This window comes from Pomacea canaliculata, linkage group LG8 (genome assembly GCF_003073045.1).
Source record: "Pomacea canaliculata isolate SZHN2017 linkage group LG8, ASM307304v1, whole genome shotgun sequence".
In the NCBI taxonomy this organism is placed as follows: Eukaryota; Metazoa; Mollusca; class Gastropoda; order Architaenioglossa; family Ampullariidae; genus Pomacea; species Pomacea canaliculata.
Window position 1 is genome coordinate 25486871 of NC_037597.1, and position 16211 is coordinate 25503081.

Sequence of the window (16211 nt, forward strand, 5' to 3'; positions counted from 1 at the left end):
GAGGGCGCTCGTTTCCTCGATGTGCTGGCGGCGCACACTTTCACAACTTCTCTCTCTCCTGAGAGTCGGACAACATTTTCGAGACGATATCCCGGGAAAGGTCGAGTCGTGACCTCGCTATCAACAAGCTTGCGACAAGCTATCACCCTTGTGCAGATGCCCCGGCAGGTGTCCAGGGTGATGTCTAAGCTGTCGAAGACTAGCAGCCTGCGAGGGTGAGATTACATAGTTAAAGTCCTGGTACCCTTCTGACTGACACTAGATGGCGCAACGATACACCGTGGAGCCATTGAAGGTTCATTACGGGTCTCCTGTGGACAGGGCCGTGATTAGGGGCCGGCAGACGAGGCACCTGCCTAGGGCCCCGCACTTTTGATAGTCGTCAGGGGCCCCGCATTTGATTAATATTGTAATCGGGCTCTAAATTATCCCCTTTACCTCGGGCCCCGCGGGGGTCTAAGAACGGGGCCTGTGGGTTCCAGACTTCGGTTTTAAAACACAGGTGGTACTGTGCTAGTCTGGAATTGTATCTCTAAAATGTCTTCTGGTAGCATATTTGAGATTTAACCTAGAAAGCCTTTCAATTTATTTACATAATTAGTTTTAAGAGAAACCAAGTGCACACACAACAACACAATTTTACAAGTTTTTACAACCGTTTTAAAAAAAATTTTTTTAAAATCTTTGCTTAAGCCAGACTTTCATTCACGTCAGGACTTATTTACTTATTTTTATTTTGCAACAATATCAATATAAATTAAAAGCGATTTTTTAAAATGATTTATAAATTTTGTTTCGTTATAGCAGTTTGAAGTTTTACAAGGATGTTGTACAACTAGTCCCGCTGGTGAAAGAATGTTTAACGAAAAGAGCAAAAAAATGTTTAGCCAAAGTTGAACAATTTTCAGCTATAATTAAGATGAAAGAAAAACAAAGCATATAAAAGTCTTGTGGGGTTTTTTTTTTTTTTAATCCGACACTGAAGTGCCTGGCCCATTGAGAAAAGGATTTTTTAAATGACCCGACGAAGGGTGCTGTTTGTTTACTATCTCTGCCAGTCAAAATAATACTTTAATATGAAGGCATGCAGAAAGTTTTAATGCTAGAAATTTCATATTTTTTAAGGGGAATCATAAGCACAAGATGTCTGAATTTGATGAACACAAGGCATAATTGGTAATAAACCAAATAATTGCATCCATGTAAATATCTAGCTGTATCAACTCAAACTGGAAAAAGCTGAATTATTTCTTGCTAAACTACAATCACTTTAATTTTTTGACTTCTCATTATTACATTTTAACATTTAACCGACATTTAACATCGATAATAAACCTTTAAAAATAAAGCAAAGTACAGTGAACTTTGACCTTGTTGAGACTGTCGTTTATTTGTGTTTCTCGTATGTTTATAGTCCTCATGTTCAGACATACTACCTGAGCAGCATCATATATATATATTTAATGACAGGCCTGTAGGTTATAACTACCGCTAAATCACTTGTGTAACCACTGCACTTAGTTGTAAAAGACAAGAAAGTGCCGAAAAATTTATTGTTTTCTCAAAGCAGAATAACTACGTTTCATAATCATTCGTGATTATAAACAATTTTTAACCAATTTGAACGGCTTGTAGACCGCCTCATAAACTCTTGTTTGTTGTGTGGTTCTGACTGTCAGGTTTGTGTATTTGTACACAGAAAGCTCGAATGTGTCAGTCTGCTCCGATATCAACCTCCAAGCTGTCATTCACCATGTCACAACTCTCTAACTGTAAGTCGCCATGTTGACATTCACCCCGCTCTCAACATTCATACTGTCCATCATGCTGTCTCTCCAGGCTGTCAGTCTGACCCCCCGAGTACTTCAACCTGTCAGTCATCATTCTTTATCTCCAGATTGCAAATCTCACAATCGTCTGTCTCGGGCTGTCAGTCACCAAGCTGCCAATCTGACCGACAATGCCGGGTTTTCACCCAGTCACATCACCCAAATAACACGATTCTTTGTTTCACCCAAACCACGTGATCCATCCAGTCAATTTATTTATGTCAACTAAATTAAATACTTTTGTTTACGATCAGCTCTACTCAACCAACAATCTACTACACATCACACACTCAGCCACAAACACCAACAGTGTATGAGATGGATTTTCTTGTTACAACAACAGCTGCCAGCTTTTGCCATCAAGGGAAGACAATCTTCATGACGAGCATACCAGCGTTATCAGTTATCTGCTCTTCGTGGTAGTTATCCAATGAAGTCGCAGTTACCCCGACCAGCACAGTTTATTGTAGTCCCATTATCTCGCCTGAGTAGAGACTAACAAGACTGCTCCCTCCCACTGTACTTTTCATCAGGAATTGTGGGTAATTACAGGTGAGGAACCGTGAATCTGTATCCCTCCGTGTAAGGACCTATATCATTGAGTGTGTCCACATGTGATGGCTTGTTTTCAATGAAAAATAAAACAATTACTGTTTTTGAAGTTTGCTATCCCAGCATGTATTTGTCGAAATCGTCTACGAACGACAACTGCTGCTTGAAGTTGTCTGCTCATTAAGCCAGCCATCGCATCCTTCGCGAAGATGGTCTTGGCGGCAGAGAAAGAGGATAGTCCTGTGGAGGCAGAAACAACTTTTTTTTTAACCACTCTTACCCAAGATCTCAACCCGATACAGGTCGGTTCGTGGGAGTGCTTTCAATTCCGGACGGCAAGCCTTTACAACATTTCTAACAATTTCCGACAGGAGGCGCACGGCGCACCGTCAGGGGAGCTAACGGCTTACAACCAGGCGCAGAAGCTTCTTCTTTTGATCACGAGCATTCAGCAGGGTTCTACATCTCTCACTGACACGGGGGCAGCAGAGGGCAGGGAATAACGGATGCCCTGACTGGCAGTGAGAGGCGGCTTGGCTGAGGAGATAAAGGCAGCTGTCTCGTAATCTAGACGGATGGAAGCTTGGCGCCCGTTTGTCAGTCTGTCGCCATTGTTTATCCCTACCCTGGATCTTACGTAATCGAAGCTCGAGCCTGGGCCTGCGACTGGCGAGCAGCCCGCGTTCCCCCCCATCGTCTGCCCCTCCGAGATGACGAAGAGAGGGCTTTGTACTTGCCCACACTGCCAGCGCATTCTTTGCTCCTTACCTTCTGGCCGCCTACCACAAGGAGGGAGGAACTATTTCTGCTTCTCGCATACCTGTCGGCGGACGCCGTGGGTGGGTGAGGCGCCAGAGGTAACGGTGCTGCAAGACGGAGGAGCTCTGCTGCACACCTTAGGCGAGACGTTGGCGGCTGTTGGCGCGAATGAACTTCTGGTTCAGGTTTTAATTTTTTTTTTCTCTCTCTCTCTCGAACAAAAGCACACGCTAACCTTCTTAGAACTGAGACGAACTAAAGAACTGCGTTTATTGTTGTCATGGAACTATAAAGGGTACCCGGGGTAGAAGATGTGCCAGACCAGAAGTTTTACATTTCTGTTGGCGATCAGACAGGTGACCACATCCGGGCACTAGTTGCTTACCCCCGTAGAACGACAATAATTGTAGTTCTGTTTTCCCTGATTTCGACAAAATATATATATATATAAATAAATATAAATAAAAAATTAGTCTGTGTGGCTAAGAGTGAATCATATTGTCACTTTTAGTGAATGACAAGACTGTCAGTGTGTGTACTTGAGACAGTCATTTTGTGTCATTGCCAGTCTGCTCTTTCATGGTCGTCATTAAGGGTGGATGACAACTTGTGGTTAAAACTTTATCTTCTACACAAATGCTGTAATGAAATGTACGACTAACCTCTTCCAATTTTAATGGAGTCATTCTCCGACTTGACAATTGTTGAAAGCTGACTTTACAACAAAAGAAATAATCTAGAAAAAGCTGACAAAATGTGGAGACAATTTTCTCTCGACTGAAGCAGTTGATTTGAACTTTTGGTCCATAACCTGACCCCGAGGTCAGTAGCTATGGCGTAAGTGTATTTGTCAGTTAGATGGATGAGAGCTCAGCACCCGGACAGTTTCCCTCCGGGGCGAGTTTTGACCTCTCACTCTCAAGCCACAGTACCTGTAAACTGGACATTGATATACACACCTGTCTCACCTGTCCGCACCTAGAGGGCGCCAGGTTGCGACAATCAACGCACCCTTACAACCACTCGAAAACAAGGGCTCTTCATATTTTGTAGTCGATTAATAAACTGCAAAAATCTTTCAAGTAGTTTTCCTCGGGTACTGATTGCAGAATTGTACGAGCTCTGCTTATCACAGAGTGCAGTAAGATAAATAAACAGACACTGACGAGTAATAGACGACAGACGACAACAAATCAAACTAAAAAATAAGTCCGAACACCTCTGTTACCTGAACAGCCACCCGGTCCTTTGAAGGCAACACGTCGACACTTGCCAGGGACACGGTGGACACGCACTCTAGGACGGAAAGAAGAACAAAGTGGGGTGGGATTCACACGCACACCTGTGCTATTAACACTAGGCGGGGTAGGGACACCTGGGTCCTCACGTTGGGTAGCGGACACCCGGCAACACTACTCCACCCCTCTCCAACTTGTCTCGCACCTTTCTCGACGGAACCACTAGACACCCACTCGGCCTCCTAATACCCGTACACGACGATAGCCTCGTAACATCTCGCAGTTCCACGGCAAATCCCGTCTGTCAGCAACACCCGCCGACCTCATACCCGAGTTCACAGACGCTCTGCTGCTGCTGGCATAAAATATAAAACTATAATGTAAGATGTATCTACTCAAGTCTATCTTCTGGGAGGTATTACTCAACGCCTGGTTTGACAAACTGTCTCCAGCTACGACGGGTGCCTTCTACCCGCTTCCCATCGTGCGATCCTTCCACTGGAAGCTGTATCATAAGCTTTATTCGTCTCGAAGGCAAGAAACAAGGAAGACAGGAAGACACGAAAGTAAGAAGACAAGAAAAATTCACACATGAAGAAAATAAAAGATTGCAGGAAGACAGGAATGAAAGATCGTAGGCACACAAGTAAGCAGGTAGAGAAATGCCAGGATGAAAAGATTGGAGAAACCAATTCCCGCACAACACACACCTTCTCTCTTCTCCCACCAAAAAAATAATAAATAAATAAAATAATAATAATAATAAAAACGAGAAAAGCGAAGAAAACGAACACTTAGTTTTAATTAGACTAAGAACTTAAGATCTTTTAATAAAAAAGCTGCCGTAGGTGTTAACCAGGTAGATATAAATGTCAAAGCAAATTATGATTTACTGACTTGCTTGCTTCAGCCAACAGACGTTAAGTACCTTTCATACCTCTTTAATAGAAGAGGCTCCAATAAAGAAAGCAATAAATCTGGGTAGTCTTAAAATGAAATTACTTTCTTTCAGTCGTGTCCTCAAGTATACTTCAGTAGGCTTTGGTTTACAAAGAGCGCGGAGGTCATTGATAGTTGAGAGAGAGACAGACAGAGAGAGAGAGGACGTATAAAGAGAGAAAGAGCAATGAACCCTCATCACACCAGCCTCGCCACATGAAGAAACAACCGCGAGTCAAAGGTCAGTTTTGTGTTTCAGTGTCTGAAGAGCTCGATGTTAAGCTAAAAATAAATTTCTTTTTTTTTTTTAAATTATCTTGTCTTTCATTCTGTCATGATAAACCATGGTAAGAAACGAACATAGTTACCTGTCTATTTTCAGTAACAGGTGCACGTGCTAATAATCAACAATTAATGTAATTACTTCAAACTTTAAAATATCTTTTATAACCGTTTATCATAATACAAGAATATTGCTCGTGATGTAGTGATTTTCATTTTATGATAAAAATGTAGTTCGTGGGTTCTGTAGTTTTCATAAATAAATTTCTCGTTCATCGACGAGTATTAATAAGATTTCATTAATATCTGATTTTATCGTCAGTTTTACTACAAAATATTCTGGGTTACACACCTGTTGTGGGTTTGTCTATCTTACAACATTTATTTATACGATGCAGAAGCAAATGATAACTAGACAGTACTGCCAACACTAACACTAACATTATACAATGTTACCTGTCTGTGGAGGTAACCAGGTGGGCGACATGTGCGCTCGTCAAACCGCCGCTAACGAGGCTACAACACGGGCTTAGTGTCGCCCCGCGCATACCCGGCTGTCTCGCGTTACACAATGCAAGCACCCAGCACCCGGCACCCGCACTTCGCGATTGAATGTTCAGGTGTGCACTTTGTTGGCCCGCCGTTCAGGTGAGATGGGTCAAGGGTCAAGGATGGGGGGGAGGGGTGGCCGCAGGTAAGTGTCACCCACTTACGACCAAGAAGCAGACCCTCAAGAGTCAAGAAGCAGCTGAAGTGACTGCTCGACGGTCGACCCTCGTGCCGAGGGGGACACAGTCTCACCTGGTCACCTGGCTGTGTCCCCGGGGTGGGGCTAGTACCGTGAGGTATCGTGCCATCCACGCGCCATTTCCGTTTGAAACCAATGAAGATCCATATGCGGGTAGGACTACACAGGTAGGACTCTCCAAAAAAATAAAACCCAGGTGTGAGCTTCAAACTCAATGGAAGTATCTAAGCCATCAGGTAACAAACAGGAAATGGAATGGTTGTTGTCATGAAAGTATTTATTATGAAGGCAATACAAAGACGGTGAACTTTGAACCTTCAGACGGTGGTTATGTTGTTCATTCGAGCATGCTCGGGGTCTTCTCTCTCTCTCTCAATAAAGCGTTAAAAAGACAACTCTCTTCATTCATGTGCAATGCTTAAAAAGATAAAACTGATCATCGACATGTTGGGACCAACATCAGTAACCAAGGTACAACATCAGCTGCGACATTACCTGGCACCTGCTTGTGTGAATGTGCGACTGCGGACAGTGTGACTGTGTGTCTGTGTAAATGCGACTGCGGACTGTGAATTAGTGAATGTGTGACTGCGGAGTGTGTGTGTGGGACTACCGACTGTGAATTTGTGAATGTTTGAATATATGACTGCGGACTGTGGGTATGACTGCCGACTGTGAATGTGTGAATGTGTGATTGCTCTCCACCTTCTTCCAGTGTTTGTCTACAACACACTCTACTCAGCTCCAGTGTCTGTCGGGGTGGAGGTGTCAGTGAGGTGTTCACACGTGAGGTGTTCATGTGTCAGTGGGGCTCATACCTGACTGAGGTCTCCGTCTTGGCGGCAGGTTGACAGTATGGCGACAGTGCTGGGTTCAGTTGTAGATATCGATGGGGGAGATATTGATGGGGTGGGAGGGGAGAGAGGAAGACTGTCACGTTTGTGAGCGTTCACATCACCAGACCTCACTTCACCTGGGTTCGACAGTGTGTACGTGTGTCTGTGTGGGGTGGGGGTGGTCACATGTCAGCAGGACTCACATGTCAATGGGGTGCAGGTGAGCCGGGGACTCCCATTTCAGCCGGGGATTGACATGTTAGTGGGGGGCTCACTGGATGCTCATGTCAATGACGGTTTTACCTGTTCATGACGGCTGGCGTGTCAAAGGGGACTCATGTATCCCGCCAGGGGGAGGGGGACCGTCAGGGTTCATGTGTCACTTGGAACGTTAGCAGGTAACGTCAGCTTTAACGTGCCGATCATTTACTTGCTAATACGACAGAAAAAAAAAAAAAAGAAACCAACCCCGGTGAATTCACCTGCCCGAGGCAACTCACGTGGGGTGACAATCGGTAATGAATGGACAGCCAAGACAGAAAACAGAGCCAAAAATGTCCCCTTTGAGCAAGAAAACTGAAAATAAAGTAGAGGAAAACTGGAACTTCATCTACCTGTACCTTTTTTTAGTATTTTTTTTTTTTTGGCTTTTTCTTACAACAGCGTCTTCTCATGCCTGACTTCATACCTGCGCCACCTTATCCGACCTGCCTATGGTAAGCGCGTCTCCTCCCCAGCCCTCCACTGGGTCCCCAGTGAAAAAAGAGAAGAGTTATACGACTCCACTACCCCCCTGGTGAGACCTGCCGACAGCTTTGAATCTCGGGTGGGTGTGACTTTCCCCTCACTATCGTGCTCGGCCATCGCTTTTCTCCTCTCGAGCAATAAGGAGTCGAGCAAAGGACTCGCCCAGCGGGACGGCAGGTCTGTGACTAAGCTGCCCCCGTTTACTGATTTAACTCTCGGATAGGTGTGAAATACCTGCAATTCAACCTGCCGGCCCGAGTCTTAGGAAGCTCTCTCCTCAGGCATCCACCCGGGGTAGACAGACAGCGATGCTGGCATGCTTTTGACATTTATCACCGAACACGTCGACATTATCCTCCCCGCACCTTCACACGAGCCGCAGGTCGGGTTGTCTACCTGGGATTCTATCAACTGATTGTAATCTGCACCCGACACTTGCCGATTGAAGATGCCGCAAAATAAATAAATGAAACAGAATTGCGTTTAGGTAACTTTTGTGGCGAAAAGAGGGTGTTGGGCTTTTTTTGTCTTTTTTTTTCATCAAGCACATTGTCAAATGTATGGCGATGGTAAATTGTGTGCATGACTGTCAAATAAAGATTTGTCATAGGTATTAGTCAATGTGTCGAGACTCACGACTCTTTGTGTAACGGGTGGAATCCACCCTCACACCAGACGACACACTCATTCTCTACACCAGACGCTTGATGTGACAGCGAGCGTCCTGAGGTCTTGGGTCACATACCCGACACTTGTCTGTAGTCTGCTCCCTTCCGGTCACCTCCACCCCAACTCCTTTCCCCACCCGACTTCCTCATCGCGCACGGTTCACACAAACATTCATTGCACTGGGGACTGGGTGGGCGACCCTGTCCATGACAACTTCATTCGGGTGGATTTAGTGTACTTCACGGAAAGCAGAAAATTAAAGTTTTAGAATTTTCTGGGTCCTCCCCACCCGCTTTTAACATAATTTATATCCGCGGCTGGTGCAATGTGCGGATAAGGAAAAGCGACTGTACTTACTGGAAACTAATTTTTTTTGGGTATGGCGGGTATGGGTGACTGTAGAGGGTTGGGAAAGGTAAGGCAGCGAGGAAGAGGAGATAGGCACCGCCCTCAGGAAAAGCCTCGAAAAAAAAGTGAAGTCTCTAACACCTCACTCCCCTTCGACCGAAAAGTTACGGGGCGACCCTTACCCTTTTTTTTTTTAAACCTTCTTCTTTCTAGACTGTCACCTCATATCTCCTTCCCGTATCTTTGTTTCACCCGCGTGCACTGCGCTTTCCAGAAACTTCCACCGCCTGTGGTCTGCGTCTCCATCCCAACTCCTCATCAATAATTACAGGCATTCGTCGGCCCCCACGGGTGGACCCCTCGGTCTTTGCGGTTCACACTATCGCCCAATCCACAAACTAACATGGTTTGTAACAGCAGCATCCAACTTGTTTTATTTTTCTTTCTTTCTTACACCAGCGACCCGAGCAGACACAAGCAAACAACTGTGGCTGCAGCGCCCAACCCAAGCGCCGTGGAGAGTTAGCGAGTGCTGAGAGGAAAGATGATAGGCAGTGTTGTGTAAGTAAATCTTGAGGATTCTACGTCCTGCCACAATAAACATCTTGCGGCAATCGTCTATGGTTTCTGCTGTTATTTCCCTCTGGATTTTTTTCTGACATACGTCCAAGCCTTGTTCTTTAAACCCGAACAGGTGAAGGTGAAAGGGCGTTACGAGGAACTCCTGAAAGAGGCATGCATGGCAGGACGAGAAGGAACAAGGACAAATATTAACGATATCCAAGCAAGCAGGCAGACAAACATACTTACACCCACATGTTCTTTCGACACGTTTTCACAAGTACTCCAGTGTCACCCTACTCCTCACCACAGACCCAGTCGATTCTCTCCTTGGAAACCCCGTTCTTACAAGGACCATCCTTCTGCATTCTACATCTGTCCACCCTTACCCACCCGCCCAGTGACGCCGACATCTCTTCAAAGAGCTTGGAGAGAAATTTTAGTGAATATCTTTTGTGGAAACTACAGACATCTCTCTCTCACCCTGACAACTCCCAGTCCTGGCTAGGTACAAGCGCCTTCCCACTTCTCCTGAAATCGGAGGCTTTTCCTCCTTAGTGTTTATCAGCAGCAGACGCTGGGTGCACTAGAGCCCACGTGGTGCAGGGTTTCGCGAAAACGAGGCCGTGACAAAAATAAGTAGAGACATTAGCCCTCGTCTCTGCTTTATACTTCTGGGCATCTCCCTATCTGTCTATTTCTCTGTCTCTCTAAATACTTTCTGTCTCAAACAGTAGATTGTCGTCGATGTTGTATCCAGCCTCTGACTCAATAAAGTGTGTTATATCTTTTCTTTTTCAAAAAAAAGGAGGTTGAATTTTTCTCATCCCTTTACAGGACATTAAGACCAGACCTGACCTAACCCCAGTTGACCCCATCCAGAAGACTGACCTCACAGAGACATCCGTCGCACGACCTCGCCACATTTTTCAATTGTAGTGGTAGTCGCACGGCTGTAGAACCCTGAAACATGCGAATTTGCATAATGATCTCATCAACTGGAAGGCAGCCTGGCTGGCACCACTTCCTGTTTTGGGGGGAAGCAATGAGACAGGCACCTTTGTTGAAAGCCTCTTCCCGATGGTATAAAGAAGGGAGTGGCGGACATGTAGAGGCGACAGACAAGGACAGCATCCGTCTACACCAGTCTAGCGTTACCTACTACACCTGTGGGCAGGCAACTGCTACCTGCAGCTTCCAGGGGAAGTAAGTTGATTTTTACCTCCCCTGGCTTGGTGGCCATCAGATTGGCGGCCAGTTTAATGTCTTTATGTAAGACCGGGTCGCACCGGGGTCTGAATGCAGCGCCGCGAGAGGCTTGGGGAGATTACTCGCCGCGCTAAGAGAAATCCCGCTAGATTTGGCAGATGAATGTGTTACAGTCGCGGTGCGGGTAGCGAGCTACTGTACTCCACTGTGTCTTGTTTCCTGCACCCGGGTGGAGTTCAGTTCACACGGAGATCCATGTCTGCGATCCTTTTTTGTCTTGTTTTGTTTTTTTTTTGGGGTTTTTCTTTTTTGTTTTTGTTTTGTTGTTTTTTTTTTTTTTTTTGTTTGTTTGTTCTTTTTTTTTTTTGAGAGCTTAGTCCCAAAGATGGAAAGTCTTTGCCAGTCCTTTGTCCTGTAGGAGAAAATGTGAGTAAATAATTGCGAGACACCGTCAACAGAAGATATAGAAGAGAAAAATAGAAATTATTGGTCACGTGGTACTCTCCAATTTTATAGGCGTGGCTTCGCTGGAGCATAATCTTTATGTTTGTCGCAATTTAATTCTTCAAAGAAATCTGTGTTTTGTGTCCTTTCGTATTTAGGAAAACTGGACATTTGCTTTACGCAATACCCGGAAACGCTGGTGAAATACCCGGAAACGCCTTAATTTCCTTTAGAATTGCTTAGTGTTACATTAGCCGATGCCCGGGCACCGAGAACTTGTGATGTATGGTGTATGTGGTGACTACGAGTTCAAGAAGCTCGCCAGGGCACGCTGACCTCCAGTCCAAGGCTCGCTGGGGTTCCCTCCGAGGACTGGAATTTACCTCCCACGAGCAGAAGCCGCCATGAATCATGCTCAGCCTTTCAACCTATCCCAACCCCTGCAGCGCGCGTGCCCACCACTCACTCACTGGGAGGGTCTAGTCGGGACGTGGGGTCACCCAAGCGTGAAAGTCTCTCACCCGCAAGGCCCTCGTTTGCTGGACCTGAGACTCTCGCACTTTCTCGTCGTGCCTGTCATTGCTGGCGCAGACCAATCATTCACTAACACTCCCATGACATCGGCTTTTCTTTCTCAGTAGACCTTCAAATTGATAGAGGAATGGGGAGTGAGTGAGGGAGTGAAGAAAGACAGGCTGTACAGTGACTGTGTGGTGAAGTCTTGGATTTGCTGTCAGAAATGAGTGAGGAGTGGAGAGATAGTAGAAAGGAGAGAAGAGGAATAAAGAGAGAGAGAGAGAGCCATGTAAGCAATGATAAAGTAAGACAGAGAAGGTGTGTGGTTATGAGTACTTATATGGGATTGTCCTGTTGAAGTAAGTATTGTTATATTCTCAGCGCCCCTGTAGGAACACAAATAAAGAATCTTGAGTCTTCGATTCAATATTTTTTGCTTTCCTTGTCTGACGATCTGTCTTTACGACCCTCTGGCATCACACAGGCAGAAGATGCTTCTGTTTATTATTGTTCTTGTCATTACTTCACTTTTTTTCTCTTTCTCGTTTTCTATTTACACCTGTTTACCACTAGCTAACCAACTTACCGCTTTTAAATTGTCATCTATAAGTACGAAATAAAGTTCATTGGCTTCTGTGTTTTATTCTTCGATGTTATCGTCTTAATCTTCTTGGACGAAACACTCACTCACACCGGAGTAATATTTCTCGTCTTTAAAGAAGGAACCAGAGATGAATGCCATTCCAGTGAACCTGTCTGTTTGTCTGCACCACGACATCTGCAGCAGGGTGCGCAGTAGTTAAGCATCAGCTTTATCTCCACGACGACAACGATACCTCGCTCATCATCGCCGCTTATCTCTCAAGTACAACTTAAAAGGAGGCAAGCCTGAATGGCATCATCATTTGGAAAGGAAACTGAAGGCAAAGGTCGCTCAAGACCTCGCACTTGAAGTCAACTTGAAGCACTTGCGTGCCAGAGAATTCCTTATTCCTCTAGGAGAGAGGAGAGGAGAAGGAGGAGGAGGAGAAGGTGGAGGAGGAAAAGTGCAGGTGAGACAGAAATCATTACTGGAAATAAACGGCGCTGCTTCAAAGGAGTAAAACCAGTTTGTGATAAAACAGAAAGTTTTGTATTTCAAGGAAAAAATTTGCACCTGAATGTATATTAGAAGCTGAATTGAAGACAATCCCCCACCCTACTGAATTCCGCCACCCCAATTACTATTGAATACAGTAAGAATGAAATAACAACGAAAACAGAAAGAGCAAAGAAGACTGACGAATTATGCAACGGGTTTGTGCAAGAATTGAGAAATCTTTTTGCCAGCTTTATCAAAAGTTAATAAAAAATAGTTATCACAAAATATCAGATTTTTGTTACTTCGTTTCGATGCAAACAAAAGAGAAAAAGAAAACGGCAATCATTGTAAAACCACGGAGAGTTCGCTGTAAAACTGTAAGTTCAGTAAGTTCCACCATTCTTGTAATTTTGTCGAGAAAACTAAAACTGCAATCAAATGAGGTCAACTAATCACAGGGCAAAGGTCAGATTTCTGCCAAACTGTCCGCTGGTCTGTTGTCGGAAAAGACGGTCATGACGCATTTTACTCGTCCTACCCCTTCTCTGAGCATCTACCTGATATTATTTTCACACCCGAAACTCGAAATTTCATGTTTCACATTTCACTCTCCTCTCAAAGATGCGAAGGACTTAAAACCGTTAAAACCACTCAAAGAAAAAGCAAAATTACCGTAACACTCAGCTGATCTTCACACATACACATCATAGTCATGGTGATATCGGCCATGAAAGGTGGACTGTCGAGTACAAAGTCTGTCAAGAAAGACATGCACTAAAAACCTTCCCTACCATTTTCTGTTTAATTAGAATCCTATCATTCAGGTGAGTTCATAAACGGTCACAACCTTTTGAAAATGCTCGCACACCTTGCCGACACACCTGAGCGTTTTCGCTTCCCTCCAATCAGGTGGCCAGGAAGGAAGGACGGCCCGCCAAGTCGACGTGAGATGCCAGGTAGACAGCCCGGCTTGTTCTCTCTCACCTGCACCACCTGGCTACGGTGTTCTCGCCATGCATGCTCCCGTGATGCAGCACAACCACTTGGCGCACCATCGCCGAGGGTTGCCTCACTGCCAGGGTGTGAGGGTCTGAGTTTGTTCGCTCGCTCCCGCACGCCTCGGTGGAAAAACAAGGCTAAGCCTGAATAAGATAAACAAAAACAGCGGTCTTAACCCTCCTACCCTACCCTCTCTAACCTCCACACACACACCTCCCACCATCCTCCTCCTATCAGACCTGCCGCCGTCTGCTCGGGCTTTGAATAGACACAGTAACCACCGGGACAAACGGGTAGACAAGATTATCTCCCTTTTAAAGAGAGAGAGATGAACGCATCAAGTGGTTTGCGCGCTTTGTCACCAACTGCTTGTTGAACTCTCAGATACCTGTGCATGAAAGCAAATGTTTCTAAAGGACGGGTATAGCCGAGGCCTGGATAGTGAAGCAGACAGAGATTGGGACTGACATACGGGTATCTGAGATTTTCCTGTAACGTGGCGAGGGAGGGGGAGTGAGTTTCATTTTGTTTATGTATGCACGTACCCCAAATGCATGTACGGACGAGTGTGTGTGTGTGGTGTGTGTGTGTGTGGTTTCATTAATTTAGGATGTTTGGGCGTTAGAAATAGAACTTTCGAAGCATGGCGAATGAGTCAGATGGTTAAACACCTGGTTAGTTATTTTACTCTACCCACTCCAGCCAAGCTCCCCTGAGTGACCGATATCAGCGAAAAATCATGAATGAATGAAATGAGAAACTAATTGTAGCAGAGTCTGAGATTCTACTGTTGAAGACATGAAACACTTTCTACTCGTGAACTCTGACCTTTTGCTATCAGGGAATGAAGTAGTCAATTCAAAGGCGTGTTAAATTCTTGACAGAGTTAAACATCTTGGAATGTGTTTCATATAAGAAGTCAGGAATGAGATGAAGACGACGATAACGACATGTCACGTGTTCTTGGCCTCGTGCTGTTCGTGGAGCGCGCGATGACTCAGTGGTGCGTGTCGAGCGCAGATACCCGAGTGGGCGTACATCACTCCGAGGCTTGATGAGCACGAACCATGGAGGTAAATAAAAATCACGACAGCAAGCAAGAACGGAAGAAAGAACTATAATTACAAGTAGCTGTAAAGACTAGCTCTAAGCACGCATATTGACATTTGTCCATCCATCCATCCCACCATCCACTCACACACACACATACACTCACTGTCCATGTTGTCGTATAACACCTTCAAGCCAGACCTGTCCCACACCTAAAGTCGATGTAAGTCTCTAGACTCGCCGTCGCTCGCCTGGGAAATGAGGGCAAAGGTCAGACATTGCACGCGTGTTTCTCGCCCGGCCTGCCAGCAGTGACACCCAGCGAGAGGTGCACCGACAATTTGTCGTCTGCAAACTCCTCCATCGTCTGGCAGGCCGAGGTGCATGACGATGTTGTGAGGATCACTCGTCTCTCTCTCCGACCGTTTCTATCCTTCTGTGACTCGCTGCATGCTCTTTGATGGTCGCAGGTCGCGGTTTGGGGACCAAGTTTTACACAAATTATATTTTGTCATCTTGACATTCAGTATTTTTTAACTTAAATGTCCTCCTCCACCTCTCTCTCTCTGTTTTATTATATTTGTCTCCATTCGATTTATCCCACCATCTGTCCCTCACAAATTGTGGCTGAGAGGCAAGGATGGCGGGTCCCACGATCCACAACAAGAATAACTTTGGGGGAAATCATCTCTGCCACAAAATGTGGCGATAGGTGAAAAAATATATACAGGAGAGGGAGAACAAGAGAAGAACTTTGATTTTTTAATATAAATTTTCTTTCTTTTCAATTCCCCTTCAAAGCGAAAAGATAAAACATCTTGAATCTTGAAATTTTAAAGCTTGACAATAATATTCTATCAGCAATTATTAAATATAAAAGATGTTATGTTCATGGTGTCATCTGTCGTTCGTTCACTGGTAAATAACCAGCCAAGCAGCTCAGTGTCGTATTATCAATCACTTGTTCATCTGTTAGTCAATCAGTCAGTCCTTCATACTCATTTAGAGTTCATTGAAGATAACTGCCACGAACTTGATAGGCTTACAGTCTGTAATGTTTGATTGTATCGGGAATAATAATAATAATAATAATAATAATAATAATAATAATAATAATAATAATAATAATAATAATAATGTGATGTACACAGCGGATGATGACACTCAATAAGGGGCATGTAGGGGACACGGACAGCATTGGAAGGACGGCAGGATGAACAACCGTTCAGACAAGTAACAGAAGACAAACATGAAAGATGCACAGAGACATCAGGGAAGCAAACAGAAAGAAAATGCGAGAGCACAGGAGAGTGAGTGAATATTTAAATTTTATTTTTAACTTTTTTCACTCTATGTCAAAAGCTTTTATTTATTTGTCGGCGCTGGAAACTGCGTCTCTCACTG

General features: G+C 44.8%; 1 protein-coding gene across 1 annotated transcript in view; it reads right to left on the minus strand.

The window, feature by feature from the left end:
* Positions 1 to 16211, minus strand: part of LOC112570190 (SPARC-related modular calcium-binding protein 1-like) — a 50216-nt gene that overhangs the window by 17843 nt on the left and 16162 nt on the right.